Raw genomic sequence first — 16,889 nt, forward strand, 5'->3', positions numbered from 1 at the left:
TCAAATATACCTAGGTTTGGTTTGGTTTTTTTCTTCTTTTTCCCTCCTTTTTCCCTTTGCTTGTAAAGCACACACAGCTGGTGCTATTCTGAGCACTTACCCAAAAATACCAGTGTTTGTTTAAAGCAATTTAGTAGACTATAGTATCTTCAGAGCTATCTTTTGAATTTTTTTCTCCCAAGTGTATCACTGATAGGCCAAACTTCCTTTGGTAAATAGGAAAGTAACTTGAACTCTTAGGACTTATCATACCAATATTAGTTTTGTGTAAATAGAAGTCTTTGCTTAGGTGACCATTTATTGATGTCATCTGACCCCAGACATTTTCTCTATTCCTATTTGCTTGCGAATCCTGACAATCTCAAGCCTCTTTATGTGAATGAAATGGAGGCAGACAAATTCTTGGAGGTGACCAAGCATGAACCTTGAAATATAAGTTAAAGTAATTCTAGCTTTCTCAGTTGAAACTTACCATTTATTCTGCTCTGTGAAATTATTACACTATTGCTTAATATTTTGCTGGTACCATTATAAGTGCTGTAGAAAAAAAGGAACTTAATAAGTTGAGAGGCACCAAAGTGAACCCAGGACTTCTTCCCAATAAAAGATATAAATCGATTATGTGGATCTATAAGTTTGCTTGTGTCTGAATATCCAGCAAGTTCTAAATGATCTTTAACAATATCAACATAGTATAGGTGGTGAGAATATAAATTAGGGCTTGGGGGGAAAGTTTTTGATTAGATAAATTAGGGCTTGGGGGGAAAGTGTTTGATTAGACTCTGGTGGATCAGTCTCGGTCCGGTCCAATCAGGAGGACGAAATCACACCTAACTTAGCAGGAGAGGTTTAAAGAATGATTAAGCTATGATAGGAGAATAACCATGAGAATGTAAAGAGAAGTCAGGATAACCTAAGATTGAGAGAGAGGACCCAAGGAAGAACAACCTCTACATGAGTGCCGTCTCCCGTGTCTGGAGGTCAGACTTTGTTGGAGCAAAGTGTGGTTGCCACCCACTGAATGACAGAGAAGTTCTCTGGTTGCTGAGGCCAGCCAGAGCTGTTCTTCAGTTGCCAGGAACAAGGAAACAACCCTCAAGAATGCAAGTGAACCAAGGTTAGATTACCAAGGTTAGGTGGATGGGTGTGTACAGGGAGTTGGAGTGTTGCTGTGACCTAAAATACACAATATCCACATCAAGAGGGCTGCAGCAAGGTGGTCACCAGCCCAGGCCAGGGATGAGAAGTCACCAGTGGACTGTGTGTTCTAGAAGCACAGCTGGGGCCAAGCTCCACCAACAACAAGCCCCCCCCCCACCCCCCGCCCCAAGGCACCATGGATGAACCATGCAGCTGGAGCAAGTAAAAGCAAAATGTAGCACTGGGACCAGGAAGAGAAGCTCCTGACTTCTGGCTTCTGCACTATTCCTTTGCTTCCCTTGGCTGACAGTTGACAGAGTTTCATATGGCTCACTATAAGGGAGAAATGGTTTAAGAGTCCAGTTCACTATCACAGAACAGATTCTGAAGGATGAATTTGGAAGTGAAGATCAATACATTGGTAATAGGCACATCTGGGTACAAAATGAAAACTTGATATTCTTAACTAAATTCAAACCTCCTTTATCTAGAACCTGAATTGCCAGTATTCTTGGTGAACTGGAAACCCAAAGAAATTATTCTAACTTCATCCTTTATTGTCAAAAATCCTCTGATAATTCAATATGCAAAGTAAACGTAATGTACCATCGATTGTGTTTTTCAAGGCCTTACACCTAAACATCTAGTATAATGGAAGTTCTGGATATTTAAGAGATTTATCAGATGTTTACTAAGCTATAACCAAAGGGGTTTTTTTCCACTATGGTTAAAATGAGTAAGACATTCTTTTTTTTTTTTTTTTAATTTTTATTTATTTATGATAGTCACAGAGAGAGAGAGAGAGAGAGGCAGAGACATAGGCAGAGGGAGAAGCAGGCTCCATGCACGGGGAGCCCGACGTGGGATTCGATCCCGGATCTCCAGGATCGCGCCCTGGGCCAAAGGCAGGCGCCAAACCTCTGCGCCACCCAGGGATCCCGAGTAAGACATTCTTAATTGAAAGTTTGAATTAATTGGGATTACTGTGAACAGGAGTTTTTTGATATAAACCTTAAACCCTATCATGTAGAAAAATAGATTATTTTCATATTCAGTAATGAAAAGCAAAGAGATTAATGATTTCCCCTTCACAGTAAACTGTGAGAGATCAAGCCCAGTGGATCTATAATAACTTATATTTCTGATACCGTCTTTGCACTTTGTGTGGTGTATTACATGCCACGCTAGGGCACACTAATTCACTGTGAGATTCTAATATTTGGAGAAACTGAGAGTCAAGTGCTTTTAAGATTTTATTTATTTATTCATGAGAGACACAGAGAGAGGCAGAGACATAGGCAGAGGCAGACACAGGCTTCTTGCAGGAACCCCAATGTGGAATTCGATCCCAGGACCCAGGATCATGACCCGAGCCAAAGGCAGACACTCAAACACTGAGCCACCCAGGCATCCCAAGAGTCCAGTGTTTTTAACCCAAATACTAGAGATGAGAAAATGAAAACTCAGAGATAGGATTCTCTAAAAGCATAGTTATTAAGTGGCAAAGCTCACACTTGGACTTTTTGCTAGATTAGAGAGAGCATTTACTATGTCATTCCACATTATCTTAGAGTCCTTATTAATAAGGGACAATTATCATATGGTCAGTTAGTAAAGGACAAGTTTAGAGAGGACTGATTTTTGATAGAATGTGCACAACTTAAAAGCCGTATCTGTCTGACCTGCACCGTTGCCTGCTGCACAGACGTCAGTATTTGCGAGGTCTACAGTGGGACCGTGTGCCTCTCGCAGGCATTTGTAAATCCTCTCTGCAACGCACCATTTACTGTTCTTTGTGCTTTTGTTACATTGGAAAGAAGCACCAGGGTAATCAAAGTCAGTTTAAGGTGTAGATAACCAAAACCGTGGTACCAAATAAGTGAGAAGGCCGTAGGAAATGTGGTGAAAGTGACTTCTGCCCACAAAGGTCACAGCAGTGCCTATTTATAAGATGTTGGAAAGCAAGCAAGGATGGCCGGCACCCAGTTCCTCGCCGTGTGATGCAGTTAGTTCCAGGCTGTGAGTGGGAAGAGCGGAGGATGGAAAAGGTGAGGCCTTGGTGAGAAACTGCACACATGTCCAATTACTCTGACAAGGTTGCCTAAGATTCTTTTTTCACTCCATTGAAACAAAATCTCTCTGCTGCTCGGTAATGGCAGGCACCACTGCTAAGTCCACTAAAGCGTAGCTGGAAAATCCAGCTGCCCTCACATCTGTTTTGCATGACCTTTCAATCATCAGCAAATACTTCTGCCACTAGGGATGGAAGTCTGGGTAGGATATGGCTCTATGACTTTCTAAGCTATCACTATGGAAAACATATTGAAGCCAAGTTCACGCATGCCACGTACCATGCCCAGAAATTATAGACTTGTCTGGGTGGTGTTAAGGTTTTGACCTATCAAGAGTGCTCACACCTGCTTCTTACATTCAAGTTGTTAATCCTTTGTTCAGAAAATGAGACATATTATGAAATATGTGAATAGGTTTTTATGGCTTAAGACTTAAGTGGTTAGGCTCTTAACCTGGTTCAAACTAGAATAATGTTGGTGAAATAGCGTGTTTTAGACTTTCAGCGATTACATTCATTCTATGTCAGAAACCTGTGTGACTTGACTTTCAGATTCTTTGAGAACCACGACTTGGTTACAGTGCTTGCTTGACTTCCGGGCTGTAATGAAGTGTTCTGAAAATAAAAAACAGGGGGAGAAATCACTAAGGAACCTCTCAAAAGGATTATAATAAAGTTCACTCTCACACAAATGATGATGGGAAACCAATGGAAAATGTGTGAGTACAGTTTATCTCAAGACCAACTTAAGCTGTTGCCAAAGTAGAGCATTAACGGCTATAATGAATTATATATAAATACACATGTCGTGTGCTTAAAGAGAGCAGACTGCTTAGGTGGACCCCGGGCATTGGTTTTGACAGACCTGTGTGAGGGTGAGTCTCCACTGAACTTACAGTGGAGTTATACAGGCAGGCTAATCATTTGGGTCACCTCCAAATCAGTGGTGTTGCATTTTCTGTTATTTTTATTCAACATTTAATGCAGAGGGAAGACTGACCCTGTTGTTGGCAGGCAAAGAGGAGGTGTCAGACCCCTGGGAGCAGAGATCCACTCCTAAAATGCTCTGGCCACGTAGCTCTCCCTCATACTTGTCCACTCAGCATTTAAGCTGAGGAGTCTTGCCATGAAGAATAAAAATAATTTTAACCAAGTATTTCCCAAATATATATTTGGCCATGACCCCCTTTATTTTATTTTATTTTTTTAATTTTTATTTATTTATGATAGTCACAGAGAGAGAGAGAGAGGCAGAGACACAGGCAGAGGGAGAAGCAGGCTCCATGCACCGGGAGCCCGACGTGGGATTCGATCCCGGGCATGACCCCCTTTATTTAAAGAAAATCTATGGATATTTTATTCTATATAATACAAGCTGGGAAATACTGGTTTACCCTTTCTCCTTTTTTCATGGTAAATGTCTTGAATTGTGCTTGTCTTCACATTTTAGACCCATGGTTCTCAAACTTTAGTGAGCATCAGAATCTTCTGGAGGGCTATTGAAACTAGATTGTTGAGCCCCACCCCCCACAGTTTCTGAATTAGTTGGCCCCTGATTTAGGGGCAGAGTGAAGAACGTGCATTTCTACCACGTTCCAAGGCGAAGCTGATCCTGCTGGTCCGGAGATCACCTTTAGGGAAGCACCTGTCATGGATCTAGACCAGTGCTTCTCACTTTAATATGCAAATGAGCTCAGGACCTTGAGATTGTGACTTGGTAGGACCCGGATGGGGCCAATAAACGTGCATTTCTGGTAAGCTTCTGGTAGATGCCACTGATGCTGTGGGTTCACCAACCACACTTGGAGGAGAGATGGTGAGCCTTCAGGGACCACACGTAGAAACCAACATCTCTCTTCTTCTTGGGTCTAAAATCAGAGACTAGTGCTTCAGTTTCTGAAAGTTAGATACATTAAAAAAAAAATCTACTTGGGGAATTTTACAGGTTTCTTTCATCCTTCTCTCTTTCCAGGATTTCTCTGGCACTTGTGGAAAGTAGCGAAGATAAGGCACCCCCACAGCCCTGGCTGGTGCCCGAGCTAGAGCACCCAACACCAGCAATAGATGTGCAGCCCTACAAGTTGAGTAACTAAATCTCAGATGGTAAATTTGTGTTTTTCTCCCCCATCATTCCAGATTAGGAGTGTTAGTTTTCCCGAACTTTAAAAATCAACTCTGATGTGGGGTGGGGGGCACACAGCTGCAGTAAGTCGGAGAATTGGTGCAGTGACTCAGGAGTCGGGGATTTGGGTGTTTAGTCAGGCTGATCGCTAATTATTTCTCTGACCCTGGAAACGGCACTTCACCAATCCTGACCAGACCTTCCTTCTCTATAAAAACTGGATCAGTGGTTTGTACACTTTGTTTTGGTAACTCTTTTGAAACATCTTCAGAACCTCACACTACAACAGGCACAAGTTAAGCCTTGGGCACTTTAATTTTTTAGCAGAAATATTTCTAACTTGCAAAACCATCACCGAAACTCTGGATTCCTCGGGTTCTCAGGAACGAGATTTGTAAATCACTTAGCTGGAAGGCTGCCGAAATTTCTTCCAGTCTGACATGAAACCATCTGTGGGGTTTGTGGGTCTGCGTTGATTGATGAGCATCCACTCACATTCCCTGCAATGACTTTGGCTTCTCCTAAACAATAGTTTGGTTTTTGTTTTGTGTTTAATCATAATTCATTTCTTCAGTGCTTTCCGCCCTAAAAGTAACAAGCAAGTTTGAGGTTGTTTTCTTTTTTTGGGGGGGGGGGGGCCTTTTCCTTTTTTTCTTTTTTTTTTTTTTTTAGTGTTCTTCAAACTATTGAAAACGACTTCGGTCTGGGAGGGGGAAGGGAAGAGGAAAGGTTGTCTGCAGCCACACAGGGAGGTCTGGGGGTTGCTTTGTTTTCTTAGCTGTGCTGTGCAAATGAACTGAAGGTTTAGCACTTAGGTGCTGTTTGAAGATCTAATACAACAGAGGCTGGAGTAGGGAGCCCAGGAACACCATTGCCCGCCTTGCCCAAGGCCCCTCGGTACAGCTGTTCTGAGAGCTGCAAAGCTAAAATTTGTTGCCATGGCTTCGACCTAAACAAACCCGTGCCTGTTCTGGTATGTAGATTATGTTCTCCAAGGACAGCCCTGCTCGCTCATTTTGTGTCCATCTGTGGGACGTACAGGTTTCCATCACTACTCCACCGCCTGCCATTCTAAAGCTCAGTTTGTTACATGATACGGTGCCTTTTCACTTAACAGACACCTTGGTGTTGGAATCGGCCTATTCCTACAGCTTTTCCCCAGCTATACTGGAACCTCTGTCCTCAGGGACTTCGCCGTGGGACCACCTTGCAGGTGTTAATACTTTTCCCTCTAAACCAGCTTGGATAGCTGCCAACGAGAACGCTGCTCTCAACAGAGTAATGGAGATTCCAGGATACCTCTAGGTTAGTTTGGAGGCAAGAGAGCACAGGATCCCCCTCTCCTATTCCGTCCTTCTCTTTTTATTTCCCATCTCCTCTTGCCCTCCCCCCCCCACATTCTGGGAGATGACTCTTCCTTTGGTTTATTCGAGTAGGATGATATCTGGCCCTCTTTTAGGCTTCCCTCCACTTCAGAGGACTCAGAAGCAATTTTAAAGACCCAGGAGGTCTCCTAAGAAATAGTGAAAATAACATTACTTCTAATGCCATGCAGCATAATAGGGAGTAAGAAAATACATGTATTCTTATATCAGTAGAAAGTAGAACAAGCAAGTAAAAGTTCTAGTACTCGCAAAAAGCACAGATAATTTTAATTAGAATGACCTCCTGGGTGTGTGCCCATGTGCACACATACACACACGCTCTGCATATTAGTAACAACAGTGATACCAAGTTGTTTTCCTGGAAGCTAAGAGAAAGGTGCCACGTGGTCTGCATTCTAAGTTTTAAAAGCTGCAGAGAAGTGTCACTGTGGAAAACCTCCCTGGCCCTGGATCCTTGAAGGAATTTGTTGTATTGATGCTCACGTGAAAGAGGAGTTAAAGCCCACGTCTTTACACTCTGAACAGGTAGGAAAGAGCATCGTTTGTATGAAGTCATATTTTATGTAAGTTCTTTCTAAAATATTAAATCTCATCCCGGACAACATTTCTGCAAGGGAGTTGAAAGGATATGGTCCACCTATGTTTGCTGTCTCCTCCACTCTTTCATATGTTCATTTATTGAACAAATATGCATCAGAGTGCCTAGAATTTACCATGCTTGCTGGAGATTCAGCACAGGTCTCTACCGTCCTCAAGTCCTCAACCTTACATTCCAGTAAGGAGAGACACAATTAACAAGGTAGAAATTGAATCTAGAGAATACTGGATGGTACATGGAGTGTAATACAGTGGGTGTGGGTGAACCAGACAGGAAGGGGAGGAGGGAAGGAGCCAGGTAGGTACTGGGGAGAAGGCTGTCCCAGGGAAAGGAAAAAGCCTAGTATGTTCAGACAACAGGGAAATGCCAGTATGGCTGGAGTAGTGAGGGACAGAGATTAGAGGGGTAAAAGCGGATAGAAAAGGCCCCAGAGGTCCTGGTAGGCCTTTTTAAGGACTTTGGCTTTAATGGTAAATAGTTAAGTCCTTCAAGTCAGTGCATGTAAGTCCCTGTCTGTCTCTGTCTGTCTCTCTGCCTCTCTCAATCCCCACTTCAGAGGCAGGTCTTCGGCATCTGGTGGACCACATTCCACTGTGGGAATGAACGAAGGCCTGAGTGTGTCTATAGCGTTTCTCACCACCTTTGCTTTTCCTGTGATTTGTTCACAGGGCAGGGCTTCCTGCACACTCTATTTTTGGCTTGTAAGAAAAATTATGTAGCTCTGATCTTGATGAAATCTCACAAGTCTGGACTCCCTCTAATTTCCGTAACATAAAATTTAGAAGTCTCCAATTTTTCTTTCTTTGTTTCTTACGGTTTCTGGATCTAGGGGAAGCTCCTTCTCTCAGGACCTGCCACGTGATGAGCTCCCTCGAAGCCTACAGAAGATTTCATTCTCATCACAGTATTTACTCATTCTGGACTCAGGGTGCGTTTTGGGCACTTGCCAATTTGCATGGCCAGTTCTTATGGCTTCAGAAGCCACAGGAACAATTAACAGGTGATCATTTATCGTTAATCCCAAGTAAGAAAAGTCTACTACTGTTGTGTTCGCCATTCCCACTGGCCCCGACTGATGATTCATCAGAATCATCCGCCAAACCCTTCTCTCTAACTCTGTTTCCAGATCACCGCCTCTATGTGACATCATGGGAACTTAGTGCAAATAAATCTCCAGAGAAACCCATGCCGGACAGATATTGAAATGGATTGCCGCGGGACAGCATTAGTTATCTCCTTAGAGAGGGGGTTTATCACTAAAGCAAGGCTTTGACAAAAAACACTCCTGGGGCTTCCACTTCCACGGACCGTGGTGTATCTACAGCATTTTGCCATCGAGTCTGGACAGAGCCCAGAACAAAATTAGAGCAGGATCTTATTAGCAGTCTGGGACCAGGGCCATGATCTGGGGTACAAGAGGAAGCGGCTGTGATCATCTGTTCTAGTTAGTATTATCGATGCTGTTGTTGTTATTTAACCATCAGAGTAGAAGAGTTTCCCGGTTGTGGCTATTGAAATCGTTCCATCTGGGTATCTAAAAAGCAACCATTAAAACTATACCTTGTGGGATGCCTGGGTGGCTCAGTGGTTGAGCATCTGCCTTGGGCTCAGGTCGTGATCCTGGGGTCCTGGGATCGAGTCCCACATCAGGCTCCCCAGGGGAAGCCTGCTTCTCCCTCTGCCTGTGTTTCTGCCTCTCTGTGTGTGTCTCTCATGAATAAATAAATAAAATCTTTAAAATATATACACATACTTTTCATCTGAGTTGGAATCATCCTGTGTGGAAGTTTTGTATCGCTGCTGGGGGGACATCTATGGCTTCTTTTATGGCATGGTACTCAAAACTAATTGAAAATTGAAACCTAAGCAATTTCTGAGCATGTTCTCTTTTCAAATAATATCACCCTTCCCAACTAAGGTTAGAATTTGAAAACAGAAATTGATCATTTTCAATACATTCTCTGAGATCCAGAATGAGACAAGAAACAAGAGGGAAAGAAAGAAAGAGTTAATTCCTGGTGATAGCAAAAAACTGTTTACAGAGGCTGAGGCCGAGCAGTCCCTTCAGACCAAGCTGATCTGGAAGGGCTGCATCGGGGAGCTGGATGCACATGGGGCCTGGAAGCTTCTGCAGAATCTAGGAGAGCAACCTGTGGAGAAAAAGGCAGTGGGGGAGGACAGACCTGTGTCCAAAGATATTCCCAGCCTAGAAGGAATACGGAGCAAGGTGGGGGCGGGGGTTGGGGGTGGGGGACCAACCATTTAACAACCCAGAAGGTAGGAATTTGTGACCATATTTTAAAGCCAGGGAAGTGGAGATACAAAATAGTTAAGGAGCTGTCACCAGGTAGCAAGTGACAGAATCAGAATTTGTATCAAGGTCTCTGTCTTCAAAGCCTGTGTTCCTATGCCCTCATCTCTAAAGCAGGAGCATTGGACTCAATTACTGATTCCAAGAACATGATAAAATAAGCCCAGGCCATTTGACAGAATCCTGACTATCAGAATTTTTATCCTTTCACTCAAACTGGAAGGTAGATACACCTGCCAGTTGGAATCGTTCTGTGGCCACCAAGTTGTAAAAATGTTATATGTTGCCAACTATAAAAATTCTAAAGATGATATGCTCAAAGTCAGAATTCTATCTTGACTCAAAGATTTCACAGTTTTGGGGCGCCTGGGTGGCCGACTCCTGATTTCGGCCCAGGTCATGATCTCAGGATCCTGAGATCCACCCCTAGACTGGCTCTGCACTCAGCAGGGGGTCTGCTTCTCCCTCCTCCTCTGCCCGTCACCCGCTCCCACCCCCCCACCCCCGTATCTAAAATAAATAAATAAAATCTTAAAACAACAACAACAACAAGATTTGCAGCCTTTGCCCTTCTGGTTGGCCCTGCACTACTGGAGCTGAGTGGCTGCGGCCCCTTTCACTACGTGAACTTCCCTGTTGCCTCCTGGGCATAGCAGAGCCCTCCCTCCTCTTGTCACCTGCTGACCGGGCCAACAGTCCAGGACCACACCCCTGATTTTAAAACGAAGAGGTACAGAGGGTTCTCAGTCGGAGAACAACGTGATGAGAGAAGAATTTTAAGAGGCAAGAAAAAGGACAAAGTAATACATTAAATTTGGTGCATATGATGCTTTTTGCAATTGGTAGTAATCCTGACCAGTCACTAGCTTCCATTCATCTCTTCCCATTAAACAAACTATTCCGGGGAGCAGAGTCATATTTGGGAGCTAAAAGAGGCAATAAGTATGCAATATTAGTGTTGGGGTGTACTTTAGCAACTGAGTCCAAACCTTGTGTTACAGTTGGGAACAGGAAGGCCCATCTAGGAAAAGCAATTTACCCAAGGTTGCAGGGCATAGAGCTGTTCTCTGGTGAATACACGTGAGATTATTCATTTGCTGGTAAGGGTATGAAGTGACATCAAGTATCGGGTTTTGAGTAAAGGTCCTGATGGAAGTATGCATTGCTTAGTAGAGCTTGAATTTTTTTGGAAGTTCTTTTCCATCTATTTTCCATTCAAGAAACATGAAAGCCTTATAAACCTCCTCAGTGGATTTCTCTGTGGTGGGCCGTGCCTCTCCGTGCAAACCTGTTTGCCCTGAGACGGTGTCTGAGAATTTGTGGAAGGTTTTAGCACCACCGCCCCCCACCCCTGCAATTCTTTGACAGAGAAGTCAGCTTAGTCTATATGAGAGCAAACCAATGGCCTAGAAAATAGAAAATACAGTCACTTTTGGGTTCTGAAACTTTTGGATTTTATGTCAGCTTTAACATTTCCAAAAAAAGCAAAATTAAGAGGGTGCCTATTTTTAAGTTTTCCGCAGATTGACAACTATCATTTGCTATGGAAATCATTACATAAAAGAAGAACACTTCGACATCAAAGAAGTTAAAAAAAAAAAAAGAAGTGAAAAGGACGTGATCTCAAAATAACTGACCATTTTTCCTGAGTAAAGATGGTGCCAGTGTAGCTCTGACATAATACACGCATTTGTTTTTACATAAATGTTACATATATACATTTGCCTGATCCTGTTCTGAACAAATGAAGATTTTAAAATGAAGATTTTAAAATAGCCTGGTATTTGGGAACATTTGTTCTAACAGCACCCAACTACAAGCTGATGTATTTTTGTTGCCACCGCGACTCAATTTTGATTATTGCTTTGTTTTCGTGCTAAACCATCTGCCAAGTTTTTTCACCTGAAAGAGGCTACAGGAGCCATCCTCACAGCATATTTCTATGCTTGTAGAAATCAACCTGTAGATATGTAAGTCTGAGCTTTGCCTTTTTTGAGTACATTCCCAAAACCTTGGAGAAAAGGCTCTGTCTGCCCTGGGTTCTCGACTTCAGAGTTCTGTCTGTGGTTGTGGTTTGATTCCTTTTAATATAAGCAGCACAGTGGAGGTGAATTTTGCTTGCTGGTGGTCAGGGGTAAGGCAATTACGAAGTCTGACATTATTCTTGGAATGATTTTAAGCAAAATATCATAGTTCATCAAAACCTGTCTGCAAAACGCCAACAAGTTCATAGTCATTTATGTACAGAAGGAAAAAATTATGGCTGCCAGACCACCTTCATGTGGGAGATTTGGCCATAAATTTTAAATATCCATTGTGAGAATTATATTATGTGTAAGGAAATCAGCATCCTGCAGTTTTACAAGTGAGCCTAGAAGCGAATAATGCACAAAGAAAGATTTAACAAGAAATGTAAGCAGAGCAAGCAAAGAAGAATCTCTGAAAATCTGGCACCTCCCACAAGGTTTTGGGGAAAGGTTACACTTCCTAAAGACTTTTTTTTATTTTTTTATTTTTAAGACAAAATGGTGGTGGAGCATCCTGAATGTTTTAAACACTTAAAATTGCTACCAGTTTTGAACACTTCCTCTGTGCTTAGGCGTCTCCTGTGGACTAACAGAGGCATCAGGACAGCCCCACGAGATACAGATACTGATAATAAAGCTGAGGTTTATTGAGAGACTGGTGACTTGCCCGAGATCTCAGCCTGGCAGGCTAGTCTGTACCTGGCCCTTGTGTCCAACCCCAAAAAAGGCACCAAGTAAGGGTGGACAAATTAGAGAAAGGGGCCTTCCTTGGGAAAAGAATCATAAAAAGGTACCCTCTCTGTCTATATAGCCGCCAAGGGGGAAATTCAGCCAAACCTTCTAGGAGCGTAGATGTCATCCTTGTCAAGAAAGCGGTGCCTCTTCTTCCGAGCAGACGCAGCCCCGTGCCAGGCAGCTTTGGTGAGCGGTGGGCCCAGTTCTAACTCCAGTGCTTGCTTAACTGCCCCCAACCCCATGGCTTTGATGCATTACAAGAACTGCCCTGGGCCGGGGCAGAGAGGCCCTAGGTGTCAAACCCGGACACTGTGACTCTGGAGGCACACGGTCAGCTGCGATTGTCACTCCTCTCTAACCCCCAGTTCAGGGGCGCCTGGGGGGCTCAGCCGGTTAAGCACCTGCCTTCGCTCAGGTCATGATCTCAGGACCCTGGGATGGAGCCTGCTACTTCCTCTCCCTCTGCCGCTCCCCCTGCTTGTGCTCTGTCACCCTCACTGCCTCATAAATGAATAAATAAGATCTTTAAAAAAAGGACCCGGTTCAACCCAGTGGGCAGGTGCGTGTGTCACCTGTGCAGAGGAGCGCAGCCTGGCTCCTTGTCCTTCCCTCCGCCGCGGGCAGCTGAGCCATGTGTATGTTTCTACTCGCAGAGGCCGGGACACCCGGAGACCCAAAGACCCAAAGGCCCAGAGGCCCGGAGGCCCAGAGGCCTGGAGACCCAGAGGCCAGGAGGCCGGGAGGCCCGGAGACCCCAGGAGGCCCGGGAGCCCAGAGGCCAGGAGGCCTGGAAGCCCGGAGACCCAAAGACCTGGGGGCTAGGAGGCCCGGAGACCAAAGACCCGGAGACCTGGAGGCCTGGAGGCCAGGAGGCCAGGAGGCCAGGAGACCCGGAGGCCAGGAGGTCCGGAGACCCAAAGACCCGGAGGCCCAGAGGCCAGGAGGCCAGGAGACCCGGAGACCCAGAGACCCGGAGACGGGGAGGCCAGGAGGCCCGGAGGCCTGGAGACCCACCAGCCTGAACCTGCTTCACAGAGGCACGTGCTGAAGACCCCAGTTTCCGACGCAGTTAACCCCAGTGGATGCCCACGGACGCGCTGGTGGAGGGAAGGTGAAGGGAACCTGGAGCACGCCGGGGGGCCGTGGGACCCAGATGCAGGCTGGGGAGACCTCAGGGGCGGCCAGCGCTGCGCGGGCCCAGGAGGAAGAGGGGGCGACTGGGAGGGAAGTGGGGCGCAGATCTGGACCACGAGGGACCTTGTGGACAGCGGCGTCGAGGATTCTAGACGTTATCCTGGGGCGAAGGGAAACCACGGGCCGGCTTGAGGCAGAACCGCCCTCTCTCAGGCTTCCTTTCAGAAACCTTGTCCTCTAAAAGAACGAGCCTGTGTTCATGCAGTCGTGTTTCGTGATTTTTGAATCTGCTTTTGCTTCGCAGTCACATTGTGTAAGATCTTGCCTGGCTTTTAAGAATTTCAAACCATCCTCAAAAACATGTTCTAACCTTCCACCAAAGTTTCAGTGTCTATATCCATTCATAGCCCCACGATGACTGAAGCAGCTATTATCAGAGATACCCATCGACCACTGAAAACTAGGGCTTTGGTAGAGGGATGCCCAACATCCTAAGTTTGGGAGGACCCAACAACTGGGGTCTTCACAATCCACAATATCTTGACACCTCTTTACATCTCATATTTTAGGGTTCATACCAAATTACACTGGACTCTGTGGATTCAATCAACACTTGCTAAGTATATGTGTTTCTAGGCATTGAATCAGGTTCCAAATTAAGAGCCAATAGTCCTTTTGGGACATTGTGTTAGTTTCCTACTTCAGCTATAACAAAGGATCACAAACTGAGGGGTTCAAAATGATGTGATTTCATTATCTTTCGGTTTTGGATACCAGAAGTTACTATACTGGGACTTATAATAAAAAAAAACACAGAATTGTTCTTCAAATGTTTCTAGGCGCAGAGCTCTTGGAATTTCCTGAGGAGAGGAATAGAAGTGTCTTTTGTCATGCCCCTAAAGATGAGGGGTGGCTGCCAGGGGGATTAACCAAGTGATTGGAGGGTTGGACATTTCAGTCCTGTCCTTACCCCAAACTCTGAGGAGCGGGGAGGGGCTGGAGAATGAGTTCAGTGACCAATAGCCAATGATTCGATCAATTATCCCTCTGTAATGAAGCCTTCATAAAACCCCACCAAGGATGGGATTTAGAGGGCTTCTGGGTTGGTGCATATGGGGAGAGCGTTATGCCCAGAATATGGAAGCTCCTCCTTCTTTCCCCATACCTTACTCTACCCATATCTTCCAGCTGGCTGTTCCTGGATTGTCTGAGGTAGATCCTTTTATTAAAAGCCTCGTAACCCAGTAAGTAAACTTTTTCTGAGTTCTGTGCACCTCTCTAGTAAAGAAACTGAACTCAAGGAGGGAGATCATTGGAATCTCTGATATGTAGCCAAGAAATCAGAAGCACACATGACATCCTGGACTTGCAATTGGCATTGTGAAATAGGTAAGGGGGCTGGCTTTGTAGGATTATGGAACCTTTAGCCTGTGGAACTTGTCACTATCTCCAGGTCAGAATTGAGTTCAATGGTAGGGGACTCAGCTGGTATTGAATTGCTTAGCGGTGTGGAAAACACACGCGTGCATACAGATGCCAGAATTTAAATTGGTACCACAATTATAGAAGTCCAAATGGATCTTGGCTAAAAGCAAGGGTTTAGCAGAGTCGTATTATACTTTGGAAGCTCTAGGGAAGCATTTCCTTCCTGCCTTTTGCAGCTTCTGGAGGCTGCAAGCTTCCTTGGCTCTTGGCCCCTGCCAACAATCAAATCACTGTGACCTCACTTCCATCCATGCACCCTTCACTCTGCTGCCTCCCGTCTCTTGTGCATAGGGGTCATTGTGATTACATTGTGATTACACTGGGTCTACCTTCCTAACCTAGGATAATCTCTCTATCTCAAGATCCTCATTTTAATCACACCTTCAAAGCCTCCCGTAGATACCACCTGAGGATTAGGATGTAGATATCTTTAGGGGCCATCATCTGCCTATCTCAGCTGCCAGATGGTGTTTCTACTCATTTAGTTTGGAAAAAATGGTACAGGTTTTGGACACAAAGCAGACCTAATTCCAGTTCATATCTGCCACTTACTAGAACTACAGCCTTTGGAAGGTTACTTAACTTGTCTCACCCTCAGTTTCCTCATCCGCCAAATGGAAAAGTTATAACCTTCCTGCATAGTCATGACCTCTGTAGGCAACGGCCCATATCACCACGTGCACTGGGTAACACAGCAATGGTGGCTGTCCTCGCCACGAACTCTTCCCCTTGAGCAGCTGTCCCTCACAGCACACCATTTTCTTTGAATTGGTGGGATTTTCAGAGGTCTACCATGGTGCATCACTATTTTCTTAAAGGTTTCTGTTAACCTGAAATCGCATAGTTTTCACAAAAGGAAGTTATAAAATGCTTAATGAAAGTAAATTCATAATTAGTAAGTGAGAGCATACACATTTTCAAAAACATTTTTTAATTGCTACAGAATTTTATTTAATTTGGGGACTGGGTGTACCCTTGGAAATACTTAAAAAGTATGTTGCTCCAATTTCAATGAGTTCAAGGATCTCATCAGCCTTGGGTGCTTGGGGTTTTTAGTGGAATCTACTTTCCTCTCTCCTTGAGCCTTGGCAGAAATTGCTTCGGGACCCTTACTAGTAGTCATCATGATATATTTAGGGCTAGCATTGTAAATTAGACCGCATACACCTTATTCTCCTCTCTAAAACTAAATTCCCATAGAATAAGACTCATTTCCTGCTGCTTTTTTCCCAACTGACTTTTGAATAATCAATTTCCCATAAATTCAAAATGAGATGCCAATTTGCCATAAAAATTTTAAAAAGATCCTTCACAGCCGCCTGAACTTGCCGTAGGGCTAGGTTCTATTATATCCTTTCATTTCCTTTCTCCTCCTTATTGAGAGGTAGTCTGCCTCCCGTAGCAAGAGCTCTGCTTACTGACGACTGGCACTGAGTGTCTCAACACACTTAGGTCTGTGTGCCTCTTTTGAAAAACCTGAATAGGAAAAAAATCTGAAAATGATAAATGCAATTTACCCTTACCTTAACCCCTCAGCATACATGCTCATAGTCTCTGTCTGTCTCTCTGTCCGTCTGTCTCTCTCTCTCTCTCTCTCTCTCTCTCTCACACACACACACACACACACACACACACACACACACACACACATTCACAGGAATGTATGAAGAATTCCTTGCAGCCCAGTGCAGAAGTGAACTGCCAGGACAAAAGGATTAATGCCTTTGAGGCCATTCATTCCTAGAAGCTCGGAGCTTTGGACAAGCTTACACACCTTTGCCATAAGAACTACAATGGAGTAATGAAGCTATTGCTAACAACCATGGCCAGAAATTTACATCCAATGATTGTTGATCATTCATTCATTCACTGGACTCAATA

This window comes from Canis lupus, chromosome 32, assembly GCF_003254725.2.
Source record: "Canis lupus dingo isolate Sandy chromosome 32, ASM325472v2, whole genome shotgun sequence".
Classification (NCBI taxonomy): Eukaryota; Metazoa; Chordata; class Mammalia; order Carnivora; family Canidae; genus Canis; species Canis lupus.